This window comes from Marmota monax, unplaced genomic scaffold, assembly GCF_021218885.2.
Source record: "Marmota monax isolate L192 unplaced genomic scaffold, Marmota_monax_Labrador192_F-V1.1 WCK01_AAM20220418_F8-fsc00111, whole genome shotgun sequence".
NCBI lineage: Eukaryota > Metazoa > Chordata > Mammalia > Rodentia > Sciuridae > Marmota > Marmota monax.
This window is the reverse complement of record NW_026695067.1, coordinates 3,264,846-3,287,779: the sequence shown is the minus strand read 5'-3', so window position 1 is coordinate 3,287,779 and position 22,934 is coordinate 3,264,846. Positions and strand designations below refer to the sequence as shown.

General features: G+C 55.4%; 1 protein-coding gene across 2 annotated transcripts in view; it reads left to right on the top strand.

The window, feature by feature from the left end:
* Lingo1 (leucine rich repeat and Ig domain containing 1) overlaps positions 1-22,934 on the top strand; it is a 192,308-nt gene that overhangs the window by 66,049 nt on the left and 103,325 nt on the right. For both annotated transcript variants that reach the window (XM_058573804.1, XM_058573805.1), the window contains one exon: positions 9,234-9,276. The gene's annotated coding sequence lies outside the window, so the exon portion shown is untranslated. The remainder of the gene's footprint in view (positions 1-9,233; positions 9,277-22,934) is intronic.

Here is a 22,934-nt window from a genome sequence, read left to right as displayed (position 1 = left end):
GAGGGAGGTGAGCAACTCTGTATGAGGGGTCAGCGTGGGGCCTGGGTCCCAGCAGGGGCCCAGTGCATGCCGATCTGCCTCCTCCTTGATCTGAAAGGCCTGTGGGCCTGGCTGCAGAGAGGGCATCTGGGGTGGCTTCCAGACCAGGAGCGCAGTGGGCAGAGGCAGGCATGTTGGTGGTGGCTCTGGATTTTTAGGGGATGCTGGGGATGTGCCAAGGTGGCTTCTTGACCTCTGTGGAGTGGTTGAAAAGAAAGGGTTGGGAGCAGGTGTCCAGCCGTGGATCCTGACCTGGCAGCCGGCAGCCAGCCGCCCTGGGCCAGGAGGGAGACCTCCCTGAAAAGGGATCCCATAGTGCCGACCTTACAGCATTGTCCTGATGAAATGAGTTTACACCTGTAAGGTTCTTCAGAACCGTGCCGACTGCACAGTGACCGTATTTAAGGAGTTAGCTGCATGGGCTGGGGCTGGGGCTGGGGCTCGGAGGCAGGGCACTTGCCTAGCACGTACTGGGTTCGATTCTCAGCACCAGCTATAAATAAACAAACTAAAAGTCCATCAGCAATTAAAAAATATTAAAAAATAGCTGCTCTGGTCATTGTTATTGACATTCAGAGTGCCTAGGGGACTGGTGCATGGCCAGGGGACTGGCTCGTGAGGAGGGTTCCGGACCCAGGCTGATGGCTGCCTGATTCCAGCACTCTGTCGTCTGCTCTACTCTGGGCAGTGCCAGGCTCTGCCAGAGCACCCGATGTCCAGCCAGTGTCAGAGACTCCCTTGGGGAGGAGTTGGGCTAGACTTTGCCCATGACAAGTTCTCTTCCGAGGCTCTTTGAGGAAAGGACCTTGTCTGCCTGTCACCTGTGGATCCACTGAGGACCCCGAGGACCTGGCACATATTAGAAGCTCAAGAAATACTTGCTGGATGGCTGTGTGAGTCCAGGGGAGGGCTCCCCAGGGCTGGGCTCACTGCGTGAGCCATCTAACTCCCATCTTCCGTGCCCCATCAGGGGGATTGCAGCTCTCGCTCCCAGCAGCCCTGCCCAGCCCTTGCGGTGCCACCCAGCTATCGGCTTCGCAGCTCCCCCACAGCGGCATTTCCTTCCCCTCTGCACCCGCTTCCTGGCGTCCACGAATCTCCAGCCTCCCTCTGCCCCGCTTGCTCGCTTGCTGCTGGTTGAGAGGAGAGTAACTCCCTCACCTCCCTGGACTGGCTGTCTTGGCCTCGGCTTCTGTGTTGAACCCTAATTTGGCTGCGTAAAGGTTCTTAGAAGAGAGAGAAGCCAACTCGCCCCACTCTGCGCAGAGATTCCGTCTTGGGAAGGGATGGCGTAGAGTCCTCGGCCCCTTTAGGTTGGGACTCTTAGGGGCCCACTTGTTTCTCTAGGAGGGCACAGACCTGGAGCCAGGAAGCCTGGCCCCTGACACCCTCCACCCCTGGGATCTGGGCCCCTCTCATCCCTGACTCCGCCTGATGGGGGGTAGGAGTCCTGCTGTCACAGAGGGTAGATTGGGCCCTGGTGCCGCCAGCCCCTCTGCCCCAACCCCTGGGGAGTGCTGGGTGCTGGGGCCTAGCACAGGGGGTACACGGTGAAGGTGGATTGGAGGTGGGATGGAGAGCAGGAGGGAGGAGGGAAGGAGCCCAGAGAGGAGAAGGGGGCGTCCACATCTCTTGCAGGGGGACCCCGAATGAGGCTGAGATAGTAGGGAGGCCCAGGGTGCTGTGTTCCACATGGGCCCTTCCGGTCTCGCCCCCCTCCCCCCCCAGGTCCTGTCTCTTGGGAGAGGGGGGTGTGGGCTTGGGGTCTGCTCCTGACCACTGGAGGACTTCCTCTATTTTCCCACCATGCTTGGGCCTTCGCCTGAGCCTCCTGGGAGCCGTGGGGATGAGCTGGCCATGAGCGCAGACTCTCTGGTCTGGGCCTGCTGGGGCAGCCTCTCTCCTCATTCCCCCTGGGGGGCTCTTTCCTCTTTCCCCTGCCAGAGGGGAAACCTTCCACCCGTCCTTTCCTTGGTCCACTTGCCATTCTTTGGAATTTGGTTCCCTTGTAACCTCAGCTCTCTGTGGGCTGAGTACAAGTTAGGGTTTGGCAGATTGTCCGCCTGGGAGCCATGTTCCTGTGGTTCTGCGCCTGAGGCAGGATGCCTGACTCTGGCTCCAATGAGCACAGCTCTGGATTCACCCAGACCTGGGTTCAGATCCTGCCTCTGCCCCGTGCTGGATGTATCTTGGGCAAGTTACCCCAATGCCAAGCCCCTCAATTGCTGGGGGGCCCACACCTGGCACCTGGAAGTGCTCCCCATGGTGTCTCTACCTCTCTAAGGCTGTGGGGACGACAGAGTAACTGTGGGGCACTTGTGCCTGGGCTGCCCAGGAGGCTGGGGGTCAGCCTGGGCCTCCTCCTCTCTCAGAGGGCTGCAAAAGAAGACCCAGACCCCCTCCCCTGTAGCTTCTCTGGCTTGACCTGAGCTGGATGTGGGGGCTCCCCTGGCTCTCTGCTCAGCCACCCATCTTGCCAGAAACTAGCTGAAAACAGGAAGTCCCTCTCTTCTGCTGGGATCCGTCCCTGGAGCTGCTGGGTGCAGAGGCTGACACCGACACCATCTGCCCATGTTGCGGGCCCTGCCCCATACGGCTGGCCCAAGCCCCTCTCCGCCCCTTCCTTGCCAGGTTCCTTCTCCTCCCGTTGAACCCCAGCTGTCCTCAGGACCCTCTCCTCTTTTGAAGCCTCGGCTTTCCACGTCATAGGCCTCGGGGCCTTCCCTGCTCTGCAGGGAGCCTGGGCGTGGGTTCCCAGCACTGGGCAGGGCTGGCACGCCGAGCTTCCTGTACCTCTGACCGTACCTGATGCCCACAGAGCCCGCAGCCCGGGGTGGCCCTGGGGAGGCTCAGGTGGGAAGCTACTTGCCTGCACGACCACAAGGTCAGGCTGTTTCGTTTCTTGCTGGCGGCCGTGGGCCCTGGGGACAGCGGCTGGCCACAGTACCCTCCTGGGCGGTCACGTGGTTTCCCGCGCTGTTCGTGGTGATGCTGCGGCCTGGGCTGGAGATCTCTGGGCAGGACAGTCAGGGCCCTTCCTTTAACACGAGGGGGCAGGAGTGAGGTTAGTCCCCAGGACCCAAAGGCAGAGGATGGAAAATGAGAGATTGGCTATGGAAAGTTCCAGAAGTTTCCCAGACAGCCTCTCGAGACAATGCAAGGTGGATGGGACAGGGCTTGGTTCCTGAAGGCCCAGGCTTGGGTGCGCTGACCCAGGTTCCCAGGAGCTCAGGAAGGCCACAAGCCAGGGGGGCAAAAGCAGCCACTCCAGAGGGCCGACTTCTAGGGCTTTTCCCTGGATGTCCCCTGCCCGAGGTGCCCTCCCTACTTCCTAGGCGAGCAAATGTCTCCTCCTTGGAGAACTGCTGCCAGTGTCCCTTGCCTCTCTGGCCCAGGCTGGGCTCCTCCTCCAGCCCCTGGCTCCCTCCACTGGCCACGTGGAGTCGCTCCCGTGGTGTGTCACTAGGCTGTACCTGAGCCCCAGAAAGTGGGCTGGAGTGGACAGCTAAGGGCAGGTGGGACTCTGTTGCCACCTTGGGACGCATTCTGTCTGCCACCTTGGCCTGGCTTGTGGCTAGGAAGCATCTGCCTCATCTCCTTGCTCTCCAACCTGACCTCTTCGGCCTTTCCTGAGTCTCTGGCCTCCTTCCCTGGCCTCCTCACCTTGCGTCCAAGCCCTGACCCACCTCTCCAGGAAGTTCTTCCAGTGCCTCCGTCCCTGGCTGATCCAAGTGAAACCTCCAGGGTCTTCCCCGGGGCTTTCTTCTCTGTGGCACGCGCTCCTGGCTGTTTGCCTGCACCCTGCACAGAGACTGCCGCATGGCTTGTCGGCAGGTGGGCCTGTACCTTCCGGTCCAGTGAAGGCCAGTGTGGTCCCTGAGGGGTTGGGGAGGAGCAGTGTCGAAGGTCCAGAGGGAGCCACGGTTCCTATCCGGGACACTGAAGAAACATTCGATCTGTACCTTGAAGAGGGAGGCTAGGGCTAAGGGGACCTTGGGGCAGAGGTCAGGAAAGGTCTCTGGTGGCAAGGAAGTCATTGGGATCTGGCTTCCCTCTGCAGGCAGAGGGCACCAGGCTAGGGGCGTGGTGGGTGGCCTGCTCCTGAAAGCAGACCCTCCCCAGGATGCTGGAGCTCTCCACCCGCCCACCCGCTCTGCCTGGAAGTCTCATTCTTGTCCTTCAGAGCTTGCTCCATGGACACTTTCTCCAGGAAGCCCCCCTTGATCACTGTCCGCATTCTCAGAGATCCCTGGACTTTTTTGGTGGGGGGCACTGGGGATTGAACCCAGAAACACTGGATCATAGCCCGAGCCCTTTTTAATTTTTATTTTGAGATAGGGCCTAACTAGATTGCTGAGGCTGGCCTCAAGTTTGTGATCCTCCTGCCTCAGCCTCTAGAGTTGCTGAGTTGACAGACATACATCCCTGTACCCTGCATCCTGGCATATCCTATAAAGCTGTCATCCTAGTGTGTCCCCCACCTAAATAAGACCTTTGATGACTGCCTCTGCCACCAGGCTTTAAAGCCACTAAGGTGGAATCAGAGGGTTTTTTTTTTTAATCCCCTAGGTTGCTGGGTCCCAATCCAGTGCCTGGCACAGAGTAGGTGCTCAATAAATGACTATGAATTCATGCAGACACCAGTCTGGAGGGACCCCAGTGAGGTGGGCATGCTTGTGTCTGGGGCTGAGCTGTGTTCCCGTGGTGTGTCATTAGGCTGTACCTGAAAAAGCAGTTTGCAGGAACAAAAGCCCTCCTGCGGCACCTCAATGGGCGGGTGGCTCTCTGCTCCCCTTGGGGATTGCTTCCTGAACAGGTGGACTGAGCTACCTTGTCACCCCCAGGCTGGCTGTCTGGTGCTTCTGGAGGATGGGGGTGGCCACCGGGCTGGGGACCAGTGGAGGCAGGGCTATTGGTGGGCCCAGCCCTGACCTCACCACAGTTATTTTTAAAACCTGTGAGAGTTAGGGATCTGTAAAGTCTTTGTTCCATCAAGGCATCCCCGGGGGAAGCAGCCGAGGGAAAGAGGCAGGGGGCGCTTAGCGCAGGGCTGGGGGCTTCCGAGGGAAGAGGAGTGCCCAAGATCCCTGAGTACAGCTTTTTCCCCCTGTCCCCAGCCCTTTTAAATTTTTTAAAAAGCTCCAAACAGCAAGAGGGACAGTGGAGTTCATTATATCGAGTTATCTCCTCCGTTTCAGGCAAAGATCAATCTTGTGAGTCTTGCAGCTCCGAGGGGGGAAGGGAAGAGAGAGAAAATGGGAGGCGAAGGAAGAAAACTCCCTGGACCAATTTCCGCTGGCTAACGCGATTACTTGGCTGCCTGGCAGCAGCGCCAGCTGTTGGCAGCCATCCTGGCCCCCCGCCAGCCGTGCTCAGCTGCCAGCTGCCCCCAAGGCTCCCTCTTGAATGGGCCAGGTTGGCAGGTGTGAGGGCCCCAGACCCCAGGGGGCGGCGAGGGCCGCGGGGCTTCCCCCCCAGGCCCCACTGGCGTCCTTGTGCCCTCACTGCTGCAGCCACCCGGTCAGCCTGTCCTTCCCAGCCTGTGCCCTCCAGCTCCTCGGTTCCGCAGGGCAGGCAGCTTCTTTCTTCAGGGGGTAGGAGCACAGGCTTCGGAGCGGGGTGGAACTGGCCCTGTCCACCTGTCCATCCGTCTGTCTGTCCATCATTCTATCCATCCACTCAGCAAATGCTTCTTGAGCATCCACTGCGCATCCAGCACCGCACACAGCACAGAGGCCAATGCAGAAGGGGACAGGATGGACATGGGCCCTCCTGCCTGATGGGTCCTGGTTAAGATGAGGCGACGGACAGGGACCGAGAGCGCACAGACGAGTCGGGATAATGTCCGGGGGGTGAATACTGTGGAAAGCGGGGACAGTGGGGCCCATGGGGCATTTGACTTAGGGGCCCAAACATTCTGACAGCAGAGTCCCTGAGGCTGGCTAGGGTGGGAGGCCACTGGCCAGGGCGGGAGGTGACCGGTGCGGGAGCCGCTCTGGGGCTGGGGTGGGCCTCACAGGTCTGCAGGGAGCTTGCTCATGGCCCGGGAGTGACAGGCCCTGATTTGTACCATCATCTCACTGCTCCTCGAGTGTGGGCCCCGAGTGATCTGGTGCGGGCGAAGTGCGGGGTGGGGGGGGTGCCCAGGCTGGGGACGTCTGGGGCTGGGGCTGACAGCCTGGTGGATGGCCTGGGTGTGCGATGAGGGAGGGAGTCTGCCGAGGGAGATGTAGTTTGGAGAATAAAAACAGAGTTCTGTGTTGGACGGGTCAGTGAGAGGAGCCAGTGGAGGTGACAGATAGGCCTCTAGAAACCCGAGCTGGCACTTGGGAGGGAGCCCAGGCTGCTGCCCATGAGCTGGGGACGTAACTGGGATTTAAAGCCACGGGCCACTGAGACCAGCCAAGGGACTGTGTGGACAGGAAAGAGAGGAGAGCCCGGGAGCCCTGGGCACCGGCTGTTTGGAGGGAGCTTGGGTCAGAGCGGAGAAAGGTGTGGGAGGACCAGCAGGAGAATGAGTCCTGGGAGTCCAGAGATAAGTGTCCCCCGTGGAGGAGGCAATCAGCCATGCCAGCTGCTTCCGAGAGCTCGGGGAGCGGGGGCACGGAGAATGACCATTGGAGGAGCAGAACCGAGGTTTCTGGGGATCTTGATAAGAGCTCCTGGCGGGGCGGCGAGGACAGATGCCCAGCTGGACAGGCAGTGAGGGAGGATGGGAGGGGAGGGACTAGACACTGGAGACAGGTATTTTTTAGTATAGGGGATTGAACCACTGAGCCACATCCCCCCCCCTTTTTATTTTTTATTTTGAACAGGGGCCTCACTAAGTTGCTGAGGCTGGCCTTGAACTTCCCATCCTCCTGCCTCAGCCTCCCGTGTCACTGAGATTACAAGTGTGTGTCACTGTGCCGTGCAGTAGACACAGATTTTGAGTTTTGCTATTAAAGGGGAATGGAAAATGGGAGGACATGTGGGGTCAAGGAATGTCTCTCCCTCCCTCCCTCCCGTCCTCCTTCTGTGTTCATGATATTGTGGCACATTGTAATGCACTGTGACCTTGGCAAGTAATTTAACCTCTCTGAGCCTGTTTTCTCTTCTGGAATATGGAGATAATGACATAGATGTTACTGGATCTGCTGCATAATAGGTGCTCAGTAAATGGGTACTGTTCCTACGTGGAAGCTCTCATGGGGAAACAGACAATAGCCCCTCAGTACAGATGTTTTTGGAAGGCATTTCAGCAGCGAGTACCAACATTTTTACATGTGTAGCTCTTTGCCCTATCCTTTAGGAACGCACCCAGAGAAATATTTGCACATGTTCACCAAGTGACAAGATTATTTTTCCAGCAATGCTTGAAATAAAAGATGGGGAACATCTGAGTACTCCTCCTTGGAGGCCTTGGTAAGCAGGTGAGGGTGCCCCCCATCCCCCACGCAGAGGAGCTTAGTGTGGCATCATGCAGGCTCACCTGTGGCTCTGTTGGGAGGAGACACTGGAGCTCTACTGCTTGGGACCAAGCCCAGGCCCCGCCATTGACTAACACCACAGCTGGTCCATTGTCTCCTCTACAAAACTAGGTTCAAAACGGCCTTTACCTGTCTTAGGGGTTTGTTCTGATGTTCAGATGGGTTAATAGATAAAGTGCTTAACCTAGTAGCCCACACATAGTGGGTTCTCAGTGAGTACAAGCAATGATTGTAGCTCTGTACAGACACGGGGAGGTCTCGGAATCATTGCTAAGCGAGGAGCTCAGTTACACACCAGCATGGAAGCTGTCCGTACCCACTTTGTGTGTGCACTTCTCTGTACCAATGTGCAATGAGGTTTCAAACCAGAGGGAAGCAGTCTGTGCCCCTGGACAGTGTTGACTCTACAGACCTCTGTATTTGAAGCTTTCAAAAAAAGAACACTAGCCAGGCACAGTGGTGTACTCCTGGAATCCCAGCAACTTGGGAGGCTGAGGCAGGAGGATTGCATGTTTGAGGCTAGCCTCAGCAATTTAGCAAGACCCTGTCTCCAAATAAAAAATCAAAAGGACTGGGGATGTGGCTCAGTGGTTAAGTGCCCCTGGGTTCAATCCCCAGTACCAGAAGATTTTTTTTTTTTCTTTTTTGAAAAGAACAGTTTCATGTAATTGGACATACATATTAAGTCAGTAATATGTGAAATGATAATTTAAGTCTTCACCTCCTCCTGGAATCCTTGCCCAACTGCATCAACCTGCTGTGCATCTGTCAGGTCTCCTTATTGTTTGGACGCCATGTTTCTTGCTGTGACTACTTTGAATCAGATGTGTGCGCATGAACCTTTGTGTGTGTGTGTTTTTGTCCCCAGTTACCTGCAAACTCCTTGAGGGCGTGGGCTGTGCACTTTGTAGGCTGGATACATCTTCAAGGTCAGAGGGGTTTTTTTGGTACTGAGGATGGGATACAGGGCCCCACACATGCTAGTCCAGTGCTCTACCACTGAGCTACAATCCCAGGCCAAAGCTAGTGGTTCTTAAAGTGTGATTCCAGTTGGTGGCAGCAGGGTCACCTGGGAGCTTGCTGGAAGTGCAGATTCTCGGGCTCCACCCTGGACTTGCCAATCAGAAGCCCTGGCTTGCAGGGTAAGCTGTGTTTGCCCGGGCCTCCTGCCTGCTCTGATGGACCTGCTGGTACCGATGGGGAAATCAAGGCACAGTGAGGGTGAACCTGTGACAGAGCTGAGACTGGACCAGGGCAAGTGACCAGGCAGAGGTGGAGCAGAGGGGCTGGGGGCTTCCTCTGCTGGCTCTTTTGGGCTCCTCGGGACCATGAGCCACATTGGTCCCAGGAGGGAGGATTTGACGTCCAGCCCTTGGGCCCAGGGGCCAGGGAACTGTGTTTTCTGCTGTGGGCAGGCCTGGGGGTGGGGTATGCTGGTCCCTGGTCTGATTGGCGTGACCTCAAGGCCCATGTGGGGCCCTGGGCTGCTGCAGGGAGACCCTCAGGTCCCAGCCACCTGTGGTCCTTGTGCTGACTCCATAGAAAGTGCCATCCTGACTCTGGCATGAGTCCGGCATTTTTGGGCTGCCCAGGGGCCCTCGGGGGGCAGGGTCCAGGTCTCCTGCTCCATCTGTCCCAGGGAGCCCAGACTGAATGGGATTGGTGACAGGATGGTCAGCAGACCCCAGTCTGTCCTCTCACCTCTTCCCCGCTGTCTCCCTGCAGGTGTCCCGCTGAAGAGCCCCTGAGCCCTGAGCTGCTGGAGGAGGTGAGTAGCCATGGAGAAGAGGCCACTGAGTCGTGGAGAAGAAGGGGTGAGGTTTGGGGATCAGCTCTGGTGGGAGGAGAGGAAGATGGCCCCTGGTCAGAGAGGGTCAGGGTTTGGGGTGTTGGGGGGCTGTTTGAAACAGCTGCTTGTGGGTACCTGGCCCAGGTACCAGGCAGAAGTGAAGCCCCTCAACAAGGAGAGAGCACAGGCATGTCCAGGCGAGCTGGGCCTACCTGTGGGGGGCAGGCCAGGGTGTCCTTTGAGGCCATGATTTTTGCAGGGGATGGTTGGCCATGGCCTTGAGGCTCTTGTACTCTGAGATGAATAAGCATTTGGGGGCTGTGGTTCCTGTGTCTGGCAGGGGGTCAAGGCAGACCCCCGCAGGTCTCTGGGCAGACACACCATCCTCTGTCCAGTTTCGCTCCCCCAAGCTTCGAGGGTCTCCTCTGAGGGTGGTTCCAAGGGGACTTCGCACAGGGGTGAGTCCTGCGAGGGCTTCTGGTTTTAAGTGTGCAGAGTCGGCCTGGCCTCCAAGGAGAGGAGGGAGCCGGGCCCTGTGAGGTGGAGATGGCTGGCCCCCCGGAGCCTGCACAGCAGATGGGGAGCAGGGGGAGGGGCCCCATCCTCTGCCTCCATCCTGCAGGCAGGGGTACCTGAGATCCTGAGTTAGCTTTGGCTTCACCCCTGTCTGTGTGACCTTTCCCCTCAAATTTGGTCATCTGTCAAGGGGGGCTCTTCGGTGCATCCTCCTGGGCATTGTGCTATATGTAGAAGACCAAGTACACAGTGGTGCTCAATAATTGTAAAGCACCTATCAGTTCCTTAGCATCAGAACCTGGGGAGGAGTCTGGAGGACCCTGGGGACAGAGGGACACGTGCAGCCCTGGGTAGCTGGAGTCAGCTGCAGCCTTTCTGTCATTCTAGGGCAGAGAAGCCAGTTCAGGGGTCCCCATCCAGGTAGTGTGTCCCCTTCGTAGAGGTGGGGAAACTGAGGCTGCAGGTGGGGACATACCTGGTGGTAAAGTAGGGTTTAACCTGGGTCCCACGCTAGTTCCGCCATCTACCCACCCCCTCCCCTGTGCTGCAGGTTGGACCTCCTGAGGGAGGGACACGGTTAGAGGCCTCCACGTCCTCTGACCAGGCCACCAGGAGCCCTGGTGTGAGGGTGGGAGCTGGAGGCGACCTTAGGTCAGTGGAGGTACCAGGAGGCCACAGCCAGCGGAACTATGAGGGGGACCACTTGGCCTGGTCTCCTGCGGTCCCTCTCTGGGGGTACATTTCTCCCTCCTGGGACACAACCTACTTGTCTTACTTCTACACTTTGAGGCCCTTCCAGTGCCCCGTGTTCAGAGCGTCCTCTGAAAAGCCACTCCACAGGAACCGCCCTTGGCAGCCGTTCCTTGGGTGGCTGAGTGGGCCTCGCCCCACTTAGTTCAGTGAGGACAAGTTGCAGGCCCTTGTCCCAGGGGTGGCACACATGGGGGGGACTAGAGGCAGGCAGGAGGGGGAGCGGGCATGGGGGATCCCATAGACAGATGGACGCAACATTCAAGGGTGGAGAGAGGAAGGGGCAGGTTCAGGTCTACGGGGCTGACCGTGGTGGCCGTGGTGACCAGTGCCTCCTGGATACTGTGTCGAGCGCGTTGGGTTAGTTACGACTTGTGGGACGGCCCCAAGAAGCCTCTCGAATAGAAGCAGCCTGAGTGCTGGGTCAGAGCTCGTGTGTGTGTGTGTGTGTGTGTGTGTGTGTGCTGGGGGCCGGGGACCCGGGTGGGAGCCGTGATCACATCGATGTCTGTCAGAGGGCAGCACCAGGAAGGAGCTCAGGTCACCTCAGGGCCTGGGGGCTCCCTCTGCAGTCGAGGCCAGGAGTGGGCTGTGGTCAGCTTTAATGGGATGCGTTGCCTTAGGTGAGGCCACTTGTGGGTATCGAGGGGTGGACGTCTGTCTGAGGGAACAAAAGTGTGAGGGATGCTCTGGAAGCCGGGCCGGGTCCACCTGGCCCAGCCCAGGAGTTCTGGGGAGGGCCTGGGCTGGGTGAGTGGGTTTCCTAAGCACTCACTGCCCCCATCACCGCTGCCTGAGGTTACTGGCTTGGTTTCCTTTGTGGGCCTGGGATGCTGACCCGAGCCAGAGCCAACCCCCACCTCTGTTTATATTTATTCTCTTTGATACACCTGACAGTAGATTGTATTTTGACGTATTATGCATACATGAGTACAATATATTCTGATTCGGATCCCATTCTTGTGGTGGTATATGATGTGGAGTTAACCTTGTCGTGTCTTCATATATGAACACGGGGAGTTATGTCCGACTCATTCTACTGTCTTTCCCATTCCCAAACCCCTCCCTTCCCTTCATTCCCCTTTGTCTAATCCAGTGAACTTCTATTCTTCCCTGCATTGTGAATTATTATCTGCATATCAAAGAGAACATTTGGCCTTTGGTTTTTGGGGATTGGCCTAATCACTTAGCATGATAGTCTCCAGCTCCATCCTTTGTCAGCGAATGCCATCATTTCATTCTTATTTATGGCTGAGTAATATTCCATTGCATTATCCTAAATTCTAAAATGGGAATGGAGCAATAGAGTGAGTGTTCGGCCAGCACCCTACATTTTTAGCCTTAAAAGCTCAGAATGTGTCTGCTTCAAATGCTTCTTTGTTTTGTTGGTTTTCACCTCAGTTAGCTCAGCCCAGAGAGAGACTCCACTGCCCTCTGCCCTCTCCCACATGGACATCCAAGGCAGTTCCACAGCAGAACTAGGCCCAGCCTGTTCTCCATACATGCCTCTCTGGGTCTCCCCAGCCCCACTTACCCCCACATACCTGCCAGGAAGAAGTGGCACCCAGGGGTGGCCTAGTTACTCTAGGATGATAAAAATGATTAGTGACTAAGACACTGTACGTCAGGCACGGTAAGTGGTCCTTCTGTTCTCTTCATCCGCAGTGGAGGATACGGAGTCAGGAGGGTGGAATGACCTGCCCAAGATCACACAGCAACACAGTTGGTGGGCAGGATTCTGACCTGGCCTGCTGGGGCCCAGCTCTGGTTTTGCACAGTCTCAGGACGGCCCCTCGAGGCCCACCACCATTGCTGCTTGGGGAGTCAGTGGGTCCTACCCCATCTCAGGCCTGATGCCTGCCCATGCGGCGGGAGGGAAGGGAAGGGCCAGTGCCAGGCTGGACACGGAGGCAGGGTCGGCCTCTATACCCTCGCCAGGGCAGGGACCGGGCTGTCTCCCTCCTAGGCCTGGGGTGTCATGGGGCCCTGCTTCCCAGTGAGATGTCCTTTCAAGTGCCCGAATCCCCAAGGCAGTATGAGTAGCTGTTCAGAACTTCCCAGCTGTGTGTAAGCACCCTGCCTCAGTTTCCCCTTATGTGAAGAGAGAACAATAGTAGAACCCGCCTCTCGGGGCCGTTAAGGGGTTTTCTTAGTGCACTTAGTAGTGTTTTAACAGAATATCAGAGACTAGGTAGTATATAAAGGAAATAAATCTACTTCTTAACAGTTCTGGAGGCGGGAGGCCAAAGATCAAGGAACTGGCATCTGGTATTAGTGACCCACTCCTGCAATATCAGGAACACTCACCTCTTAAGGTCCCAGCTCTCAGCACCGTTGCCCTGGGGCTTGAGTTTCCAGCACAGGAACCCTGGGCGCACTCCCCGATTCCCACAGTTCACGTCCTCTCACATGCAGATCTGCCCATTCCATCCCAACAGACCTGAAGTTTTAACTTGTTCCAGCACCAACTCCAAAGTGCCCAAGTCCAGAGTCCCGTCTACGTCAGGTGCCCGTGAGACTGAAAGCACGATTCCCTTTGAGGCAAATCTCCTTCCGCTGGGGCCTGGGAATCCACAGGTCATCTCCTTCCAAAATGCCACCACGGGTCAGGTGTAGGAGAGGTTTCCAGGCCAAAGGGGAGAGACAGGCAAGACGGAAGAGGGGACTGGTCTCAAGTAAGTCCAAAGGCAACATTGGAACTGACACTAAGTCTTTTTTTTTTTTTTTAAGTTATAGATGGCTGCCCACGCTGCTGTACACAGAGGCAGGGTCAGCCTCTGTACCCTCACCAGGGCAAGGACCGGGCTGTCTCCCTCATAGGCCTTTATTTTACTTATTTATTTTTATGTGGTGCTAAGGATGGAACCCAGGGCCTCACACGTGCTAGGTGAGTGCTCCATGACTGAGCCACAACCCCAGCCGACAATAAGTCTTTTTTTTTTTTTTTTTGTGGGGAGGGGTACCAGGGATTGAACTCTGGGGCACTCGACCACTGAGCCACATCCCCAGCCCTATTTTGCATTTTCCTGTCTCGCTGAGTTGCTTAGCACTTCACTTTTGCTGAGGCTGGTTTTGAACTCTGGATCCTCCTGCCTCAGCCTCCAGAGCTGCTGGGATTACGTGCGTGCGCCACTGTACCCAGCCCAACATGAAGTCTGAACAATCTCTTCTGGCTCTGTGTCCCCTATACGGGACACGCTGGGGCAGGAGTTGGGAACTCAAGGCCACAAGCATCCCTGCCCGGATGGCATTGCTGGGCTCAGTCCCCGCAGCAGCCGTCCCAGGTAGGAGCCTCCTGCCTGCAGCCTCCCCAGGCTGGGGTTGCACACTGGTGGTCCTACAGTTCTGGGGTCTCAGAGGCTGCCCCACCCCCATAGCCCCAGGAGGCATTCCCCTGATGGGGGTTTCTCGGGGGTGGCTCCACTCGTGTGACTGGACTTCCAGGCTGTCTGCAGCACCCTTTGAAATCTAGGTGCAGGCCACCGGGGGCCTCAGCTTTGGCATGCTGCACACCTGCAGACGCTGCCAAAGTTTATGGCCCGTACCACCCGGACCCACTGGAGCCACAGTGGGACAGTGAAGGGTTCTGTGCTAGAATTTGGGAATCAGAGGCCCGAGGCGGTGCAAGGCAGCATGCTGAGGTCCTGCAGGTGTCATTCTGGAATCATGGCCCTGCAGGTCCTGGCTGGCCTCCTCCATCTCCTGAAGGCCTCTGGGTGGTTCTCCCTTTGTCTTGAAGAATAGAACCTTCCATCCATAACATTCTCTCTCCCGCAAACAGGCGCCTGGCCACACCCTGAGCGCTCTCTCCCAGACGTGCTTTTTCATCTTTACATTCCAGGCTGAAGATTTTTTTTTTAAATTTTGCTTCCCCTTTAACCACCTCGCTCTTCTCGCGTTTTCCAGCCTCAGGAAGCCAGGCGGCACGTTGAGTGCTTTGCTGCCCAGATAGCCTCGTTCACTGTCCTTACGTCTGGCCTTCCACAAAGTCTAGGACACGCACACGGTTCCAGCAGGCCCTTTGCCGCTGTAGGACTGGGGTGGCCTTTCCTCTGGTTTCCAGGGCCTTGCTCCTCCTGTTCCTCGGAGATCTCTCCCCAGTGGCTTTTAGCAGCCACGTTTCTGCCCGCTCTCTGGTCCTGACCACTTGAGCAGTCTTGAAGACGTTTCATGCTCTCCCCGGAGCTCTCTTCCTCTTCCGAGTCTCCACCAGAACCGCCCTTCCTTCTCCATTTTTAGCGATACCCGCTTTTTCTGGCTGCTCCTCCAAAGGCGCCGGCCTCTGCCCAGTAGCCGGTTCTGAAGCCTCTTGCACATTTCCAGGGGTTTGTTAGAGCGACTCTCTGCGTGTCTTAGTTCATCTGGTGACACTACAACAGAATGCCAGAGCCTGGCTAATCTATAAAGAAAAGGAATTTACATTTTACAGTTTGGAGATTGGAAAGTCCGAGGAGGAGGGGCACATCTGGGGAGGGCCTTTTGCAGTGTCGTGTCACTGTGGAAGGCAGGAGGACAAGACTGCCTGCGTGTGCACACGTGCGAGAGAAGGGCGGTGGGGAGCCTGAACTTGCTTTTATAGCAAACTTACTCTTTAGAAAATGAGCCCACACCTGTGATCACAAACCCACCCCGGGATGGCGGCCTGCACCCATTCACAAGGCAGGGCCTCATGACGAATCAGTTCTTAAAGTCCCCACCTCTCAACATTGTTGCACTGGGGACTAAGTTTCCCACATGTGAACTTTGGTGTGTGTGTATGAGGGGGGCACGATCACACCAAGCAAGCATTAGTGACGTATTCACAGAGAGTGCTAGGAGCCACGGCTGCCCTGAAACGGGCACTTCATAAATTCTAGTCAAAGTCATCAGTGTCGTTAGCAGACTGTAGGGTGTTCTCAGATGAGAGCAGGGACTCTCCCGGCTCCCATGTGCAACTTGACACCAGAGCCAAGAGGGACCGGGCTGCAGCCTGCCAGCTTCCCCCCATCCACCGGACACTCCTGCCCCCAGCCTTGGGCCCTCAAGTTTCCAGGGATGGGGTTGCTGTTTTAAATGTTGATATGGTTTTGTCTTCTACCCGCCTTAGGCCATCATGGAAAGGGGTCCAAGCAGATGAGAGATACTAAGACATAATCCATGGCGGTCAAGAATAGAACGTGATAGAACAGGCTTGGGGAACGTTTGAACATGGACACGTAGGGTCACATGTTGGGCTGAATATTTGGCCCTGTGCTTCCTGGTAGTCAGAAGGAAAAGGGAAATAGGAGTCATGAGAGTCATACTGTTCACAGGAGCTAAGCAACTCAGGGTCCCTGAGGAGTAGGAAGCAACATGGGAGGCCACTGCCAGCCCCTGCCTTTGTGATCACCCTCCCCTGGCAGCCTGGCCCAGGGAGACCAGAGGTTCACAGAGAACCTGGAGTCCTTGGTTGGAGGTGATCAGGAACCCTGCAAGTCATACTGCCACCTGGTCATTCACAGTTGGCACCTGGGCTCTGGGGGAGGCAGGTCTTGTCGAGCAGTGGCTGGGCAGGCACGCGAGCTGGGGTCTGATCCTGCTGGGACCCCCCATCCTCAGTGCAGGCTGGGCCTGCCGTGGAGGCATGGTCTGGGGTGGAAGGCCCTTGAGGGACCATCTCTTTCAGCCCTTTCATTTTGCAGCAGGGGAAACTGAGGCGCAGCAGTCCATTCTGAGTACCAACTGTGTGGAGATGACCTAAGGCATCTGCTTCCTTCTTTTTCTTTTTTTGGTGCCTGAGGCTGAACCCAGGATGCTTAGCCACTCAGCCACATCCCCAACCCATTTTTATTTTTTATTTTTTGAGACAGGGTCTTGCTAAGTTGCTTAGGGCCTCACTGAATTGTTGAGGCTGGCCTTGAACTTTCGATCCTCCTGCCTCAGCCTCCCGAGCTGCTGAGATGACAGATGTGCCCCACGGCACCCCGCCTGCTTCCTTCTTAACAGCACTCTGTGTGGATGAGGAAACCAGAACTCAGGGAGGGTGACAGGGCCACATGGGTGGGAGGCTGCAGAGCCAGGCTTGAACCCAGGCTTGTCTGGCCTCCAGAGATGGAAGGAGACTTGGGGTGCTGTCGAGATCTGAAAGAGCTGGGGCGAGGGCTGCGTCTGCCCACCACCTGCAGTCGGTGGCAGCTCGGAGTCTGGAGGATGGCGGTCGGAGGCCTGCTCCAGTCACGGCTCGGACGTGCTCCAGGAGGAAGACCCTTTCCCCGCACAGGATGATCCTGGGGCGCAGGGCAAACATCTGCCTAGAAGGTGTGGGGCAGGCAATGGGCCACGGCCCCTGGTGCTTGTTCCCTGACCCCGACTCCCCAGCCCCCCAGCTCTGGCCTCTGTCCAGCTGGGCTTGCATATTTGCAGGGCTGGGCCTGACGCCTTCTCTGCCTACCCTGCTCCCCTCCTCAAGAACCCTCAGTGCCTCCTCTTTGCCTGGGCACTGGCTCCAGCTCCCTGTGCCTGGCTTCTGGGCTTTTGGTTCTGAGCCTCCTGGGCCCCTGAAGCACCCATGCAGCCTCTCCAACACTGCAGGGCCTGGTTGATCTGAGCGATCCAGTCTCACCTCCCCACGGCCTCTGAGCCCCCAAAGGGAGGGTGGAGTCTTCCCTGCCTCCCTTTCAGGGCCTCCCGGGCTCTTGGAGGAGCTGATGGGGGGCCGGGGCGGGGGGGGGGGGGGGGGAGGCGCAGTAAGCCTTTTAGGGATGGGGGAGGGGCAAGGAGAATGGACGGTGGGCCTTTTTTCTTGCTTTCAGGATGTCTTACTTATACTTGGCTGAATCCAGACCTCGAAACAGCCCTGTGACATAGGACAGCAGTGACTTACTGACGGTAATAACTGCTCAGTCTTCCACGGTGCCCGCTGTGTGCCAGGTGCTGTTCTGAGCACTTTGCAGATATTTATTTATTTAATCCTCACCACAACACAGAAGTTGTTTTTAGCGAAGCAACTGAAGCACAGGGAGGCTAAACAACTTGCCCAGAGTCACAGCAGGAGGAGGCAGAGTGGGGACTTGAACCCAGGCAGCCTGGCTTCACTAGAAAAGGCAGGGACCCCCCACTGAGGACACCTCCAGAACATTCCAAGCATTGGCCTCACTGGCTTCTCCCAAAGGCTAGCTGGGGGTAGTGTGACACCCACCAGGGGCAGGGACCCAGGGATAATGGAGCCTGTCAAGGTCACATGGATGGGAGGGAGTGGAAAAGGAAAGGTTCCATGTGCTCCCTGAATCCCAAAGCTGGAGCTGGAGCTACCCCCAGGCCCGTCCCTGGAGGCAGGGGGGAGGGGTAGGGGTGAGATGGCCAGGGCTGCGGCAAGCTCTTCTTGGGGTGGACCTGTGGCCAAGGCGAGGCTTTGGTCTCCAGCCTGGTGGGGAACTGGGTGGGCTCTGGGGCCAGGACTCTGCAGGCCCCGGGGCAGCCTACCTGCCAGTCACAGGGCCCGGCGTGATGGATGGCTCCTCACAGGCTGAGGAATGGTCACACTGCTGGGGCAGTGGGAGAGGCCCGGGCAGAACCTGTCACTACCAGGCCAAGAGGGACTAAGAGGCAGCCGGGCCATCAACATTAGGCAGGCAGTCAGAGGCATGACTGAGGAAAGCACAGCCCTGAGGTGGGGTCCTCCCTGAGGAGGACCTTCCAGGGACAGCCCCTTTGTTGGATGCAAAGCCCCCTTTTAAGATACATAAGATTTAGCTGGGCACGGTGGTGCACGGCTGTAATCCTTGCAGCTAGGGAGGCTGAGGCAGGAGGATCATGAGATCGTGAGTTCAAAGCCAGCCTCAGCAACAGCTCAAGGCGCTAAGCAACTCAGTGAGACCCTGTTTCTTAATAAAATACAAAATAGGGCTGGGGATGTGGCTCTGTGGTCGAGTGCCCCTGAGTTCAATCCCCAGTATCCCCGCATCCCCCACCCCCAGCAAAAAAAAAAAGTTACGGAAGACTTGCCTTCTCTAAAAGCCCATGTTAAGTGCCCATGTGTTAGCTCTGGACATTCCCTCAAAGATATGTGCAATGGCCTCTGAAGCTAGACTAAATGGCCGATACCTACCAGCTGTGTGACTTTGGGGAAGTTATTTCACATCTCTGAGAGCTGGTTTCCTATAGGACAGGGATGAAGATCATTTTTTTTTTTATTATTGTGCTCAGAAACACATGACATAAAATTTCCCATCTTATCAATTTTAGGTGCACAGGACAGCAGTGTCAACTGCGGGCACTTTATTGTTCAGTAGCTCTCTAGAACTTTTTCACCTTGCTGAGTGAACCTCTACCTACCGGACAGCCACTGCCTGCTTACCCGTCTCTGGCCCCTGGCAACCTCCCTTCAAGTCTCTGTTTCTAAGACTCACCACCTGGGATTCCTCACTGAAGTAGAATCGTGGATATTTGTCCTTTGTGTGACTGGCTTATTTCACTTAGCATAATGTCTCCAAGGTTCATCCATGTTGTGGCATGTGGCAGTATTTCCTTTTTTTAAAAAATATTTTTCTTTAATTGTTGATGGACCTTTGTCTCGTTCACTTGTTTTATATGTGGCACTGGGAATCGAACCCAGTGCCTCCTCATACGTGCTAGGCAAGCGCTGTACCACTGAGCCACAACCCCAGCCCCTTCCTTTGTTTCTAAGGCCAAATAACATTTCATTATTTGTGTATACCTATTTGTTAATCTGTTCATCTGTTGATAGACTTTCGGGTTGCTTCCACCTCTTGGCCATCGTGAATAATACTGCAGTGAATGTGGGTATGGAAATATCTCTTTGATATCTTGTTTTCCATTCTTTGGCTATATACCCAGAAGCGGGATTGCTAGATCACATGTCGATTCTATTTTCAGTTTTTGAGGAACCTTCATCCTGTTTTTCCTAGTGGCTACACCTCTTTGCATTCCCACCAGCAGTGTGCAAGGCTTCAAATTCCTCCATGTCTTCATCAACACTGGTATTTTTTAATATATATATATATATATATATATATATATATATATATATATATATATATATATACACACACACACACACAAACATACATACTTTAGCTATAGATGGACACAATACCTTTACTTTATTTATTTTTTCATGTGGTGCTGAGAATTGAACCCAGTGCCTCACACATGCTAGGCGAGTGCTCTACCACTGAGCCACAATCCCAGCCCCAACACTTACTATTTTTTTTTAATAGTGATCATCTTAATGTGTGTGAGGTGATATTTTATTGTGGTTTTTATGTGCATTTCCCTGATGACTAGGAGTTTCGAGCATCTTTTCATGTGTTTTTTGGCCATTTGTTTATCTTCTTTGGAAAAAAGTGCTATTCTGTTGTCATTCAAAGATTGCTTTCAGACTTCGGGATATTTTGGTTGAGTTGTAAGTTTTATATTTTCTTTCTTTCTTTTGCTACCATGGATTAAACCCAGAGACACTTAACCATTGAGCCACATCCCTGGCCCCTTTTGTATTTTATTTAGAGACAGGATCTCCCTGAGTTGCTTAGGGCCTCACTAAGTTGCTGAGGCTGGCTTTGAATTTACAATCCTCCTGCCTCAGCCTCCCAAGCTGCTGGGATGACAAGCATGTGCCACCATGCCTGGCAAGTTGTAGGAGTTCTTTTTTTTTTCTATATATATGTATATATATATATATATATATATATATATTAGTTGTAGATGGACACAATGCCTTTATTCTATTTGCTTATTTATTTATTTTTTTTATGTGGTGCCAGGGATCGAACCCAGGGCCTCACACGTGCTAGGCAAGCGCTCTACCACTGAGCCACAACCCTGGCTAGGAGTTCTTTATATATTCTTTTTTTTTTTCATTTTTTTTCAGTTGTAGTTTATTTATTTATTTATTTATTTATTTATTCTTATGTGGTGCTGAGGATCGTACCCAGGGTCTCACACATGCTAAACAGGTGCTCTACCTCTGAGCCCCTCTTTATATATTCTTTACATTAACCCCTTTCAGATACATTCTGAATATATTCTTCCATTCCATGGGTTCCCTTTTCACCCTGTTGGTTGTTTCCTTTGCTGAGCCAGAGGTTTTTAAGTCTGATTTAACCCCATTTTTCTGTTTTTACTTTTGGTGTCATATTCAAGACATCATTGCCCGATCCTATCATGAATCTTCTCCCCGTTTTCTTCTGGGAGTTTTGTGGTTTCGGGTCTTAGGTTTCGGCCTCTCACCCATGTGGAGTTGTCTGGTGGTGTGAGGTAAGAGGCCAACTTCGTTCTTTTGCATATGGAAACTCAGAAACCAAACAGCAGCTGCCAGCACAGGCTCAGTCTTTCTTGCATGGTGTCTGCATATCTGGGTCCCTTCCTCCTGGGTGATGGCTGTTGCTCTGGCCCCGAGTCCTTCCTTTTCCCCACGTCAGGCAGGACTGGGCAGACAGTCCACACTTCAGGGAGCCAGGCTTCCTCCCTGCCCATTGTCACTGCTGTGGGGGCCTCTGAGTGGGGTCATGAGCTCTGTGACAGAGGTTCAGCAGGACTTGTGCAGTGGACAACAGCCCTCCTGAACATGGACACTGGTCTGTGGGAGGAAGGCCTAAGGGGGCACTTTGGGCTCTGGCTTCTTCTTGCCCTGCACTTTCAGCAAGTCAGATGGGGGCAGAATGCCACATTTGTCAACCAGAGGTGGTTCTCACCTTGTGCTCAGCTGAGGGGAACTCTGGGCTAAAACCACCTCAGACCATAACTATAAGGAACTTCAGATGGAAAAATGAAGTTATGCACTTCATCTCCAAAACTCAAGGGCCAGCGGAGGGGTGCAGGAGGAGGGTCAGCGAGGCTCACATATACTGAGGCTGGAGTCCACTCAGACCAGCGCTCCCAAGACACTGGAACTGTTCAGGAATTTTTCAAGCCAGTCCTTCAACTCAGGAGTCTACCCTCCAGCTCCTGTCCTGGCTCTCCCAGGTCTGGCAGACACAGGCTCTGCCTTTGATGAAGAGTGGGCTGTCCACGAAGCCAGGGGGTTAACAGGCTCTCTCTGTCACTTTCCAAATGACCCAGGCTAGCCTCAGTTTCTCCATCTGTAAGATGACCATGGGTCCCTTCTCATGGAGTGTTGTGAGGGTTAAACAAGATAATGGACTTAAATTCCCCTGTGGGGAGTCAGTCAGATGGGGAGACTGATCCTCCCAAGGTCACATGACTGATTTCCCCACCCAGGGCTTTGTCCTCTCAGGTCCTGGTGTGGGAAGCTGGTGGAGCTCATCAGATCTCCTGGTCTGGCAAGATCCAAACCAGCTTTGGACACTGAGGGGGGAGCCCCACCCCCTAGAGAGGTAGGTCTGGGGTTTAAGTCCTTCTGCTCAGATACTCCCCCATAGCCAGTGTGACCAGCAGGGAGGCAAGGGAGGCGCCAGGCCTTCATCTTATGGTGTCCTGGGGTGGGTAGTGACAGGATCCATGGCCATCAGGAAGAAACCCCTGATACCACAAGGGTTGCGTGTGAGTGACCTGGTTGTGAGGGTGGGGGCCAGCCCCCTACCATGAAGCTGGAGTCCCGGCTCTGGCCAGGGCCCTGTGGCTTTGAGAGCTTGTAGCTGTCTTCCTAGTCATGGAGGCCACCATTAGGGACATCATGTGCTCACCTCATCTCATCCTCACAACAGCCCAGGAAGTAGGCACTGACCTTAACCTCATCCTAGAGATGAGGAAACCAAGCTCAGAGATGGGAGAGCAAAACTAGCAAGTGGCTACACCACAGACTGGTTGATGACATTAGGCCAGTTCCTGCTCAGTTTTCCCACCTGAACAACTGGGACTCAGATGCACTTGTGGGAACATGCTTAATGGGATCGATGCCTTCCCCTAAAGTCAAAGGGTCAGAGTGCACAGAGACCCGGGGAGGTCCAGGTCCAGGGACCAGCCGATGGTGGCCAAGCACCTTCCCATCCATTGATCCTTGGAAGCTGCCTCCTTGCCCACCTCGCTGCCCACCTTCCCTGGACCAGGCGTTGGGATGGCCCAGGGCCCTCCCCAAGGTCTCTGTGACCCGGTCGGTGCAGGGAGGCATCGGCCACGTACATGCAGGGGGGCGCGTGCTGGGGGCCCGAGGGGGCCAGAGGAGCCGAGCCGACCCCGTGGCAGGTGGAGGATGGGCAGGGCCTCCCCTGCTCCTCTTCTCCTGCTCCAGGGGCAGCGAGTGGGAGACGCCCGGGGTGACGGGGTTGGTGCCCACTATATATAGCCGGCGCCGACACGCACACGAGGCTATTTCTGTGTTCTTCCTCCTACTGAGGCAGGGGGAGGGGAGAGAAAGTAGTCCATCTAAAAATACAACCGGGAAAAATATCCCAACGCCGCGCCGCGCCCAGGAGCTCCGTCTCTTCTCGCCTCCG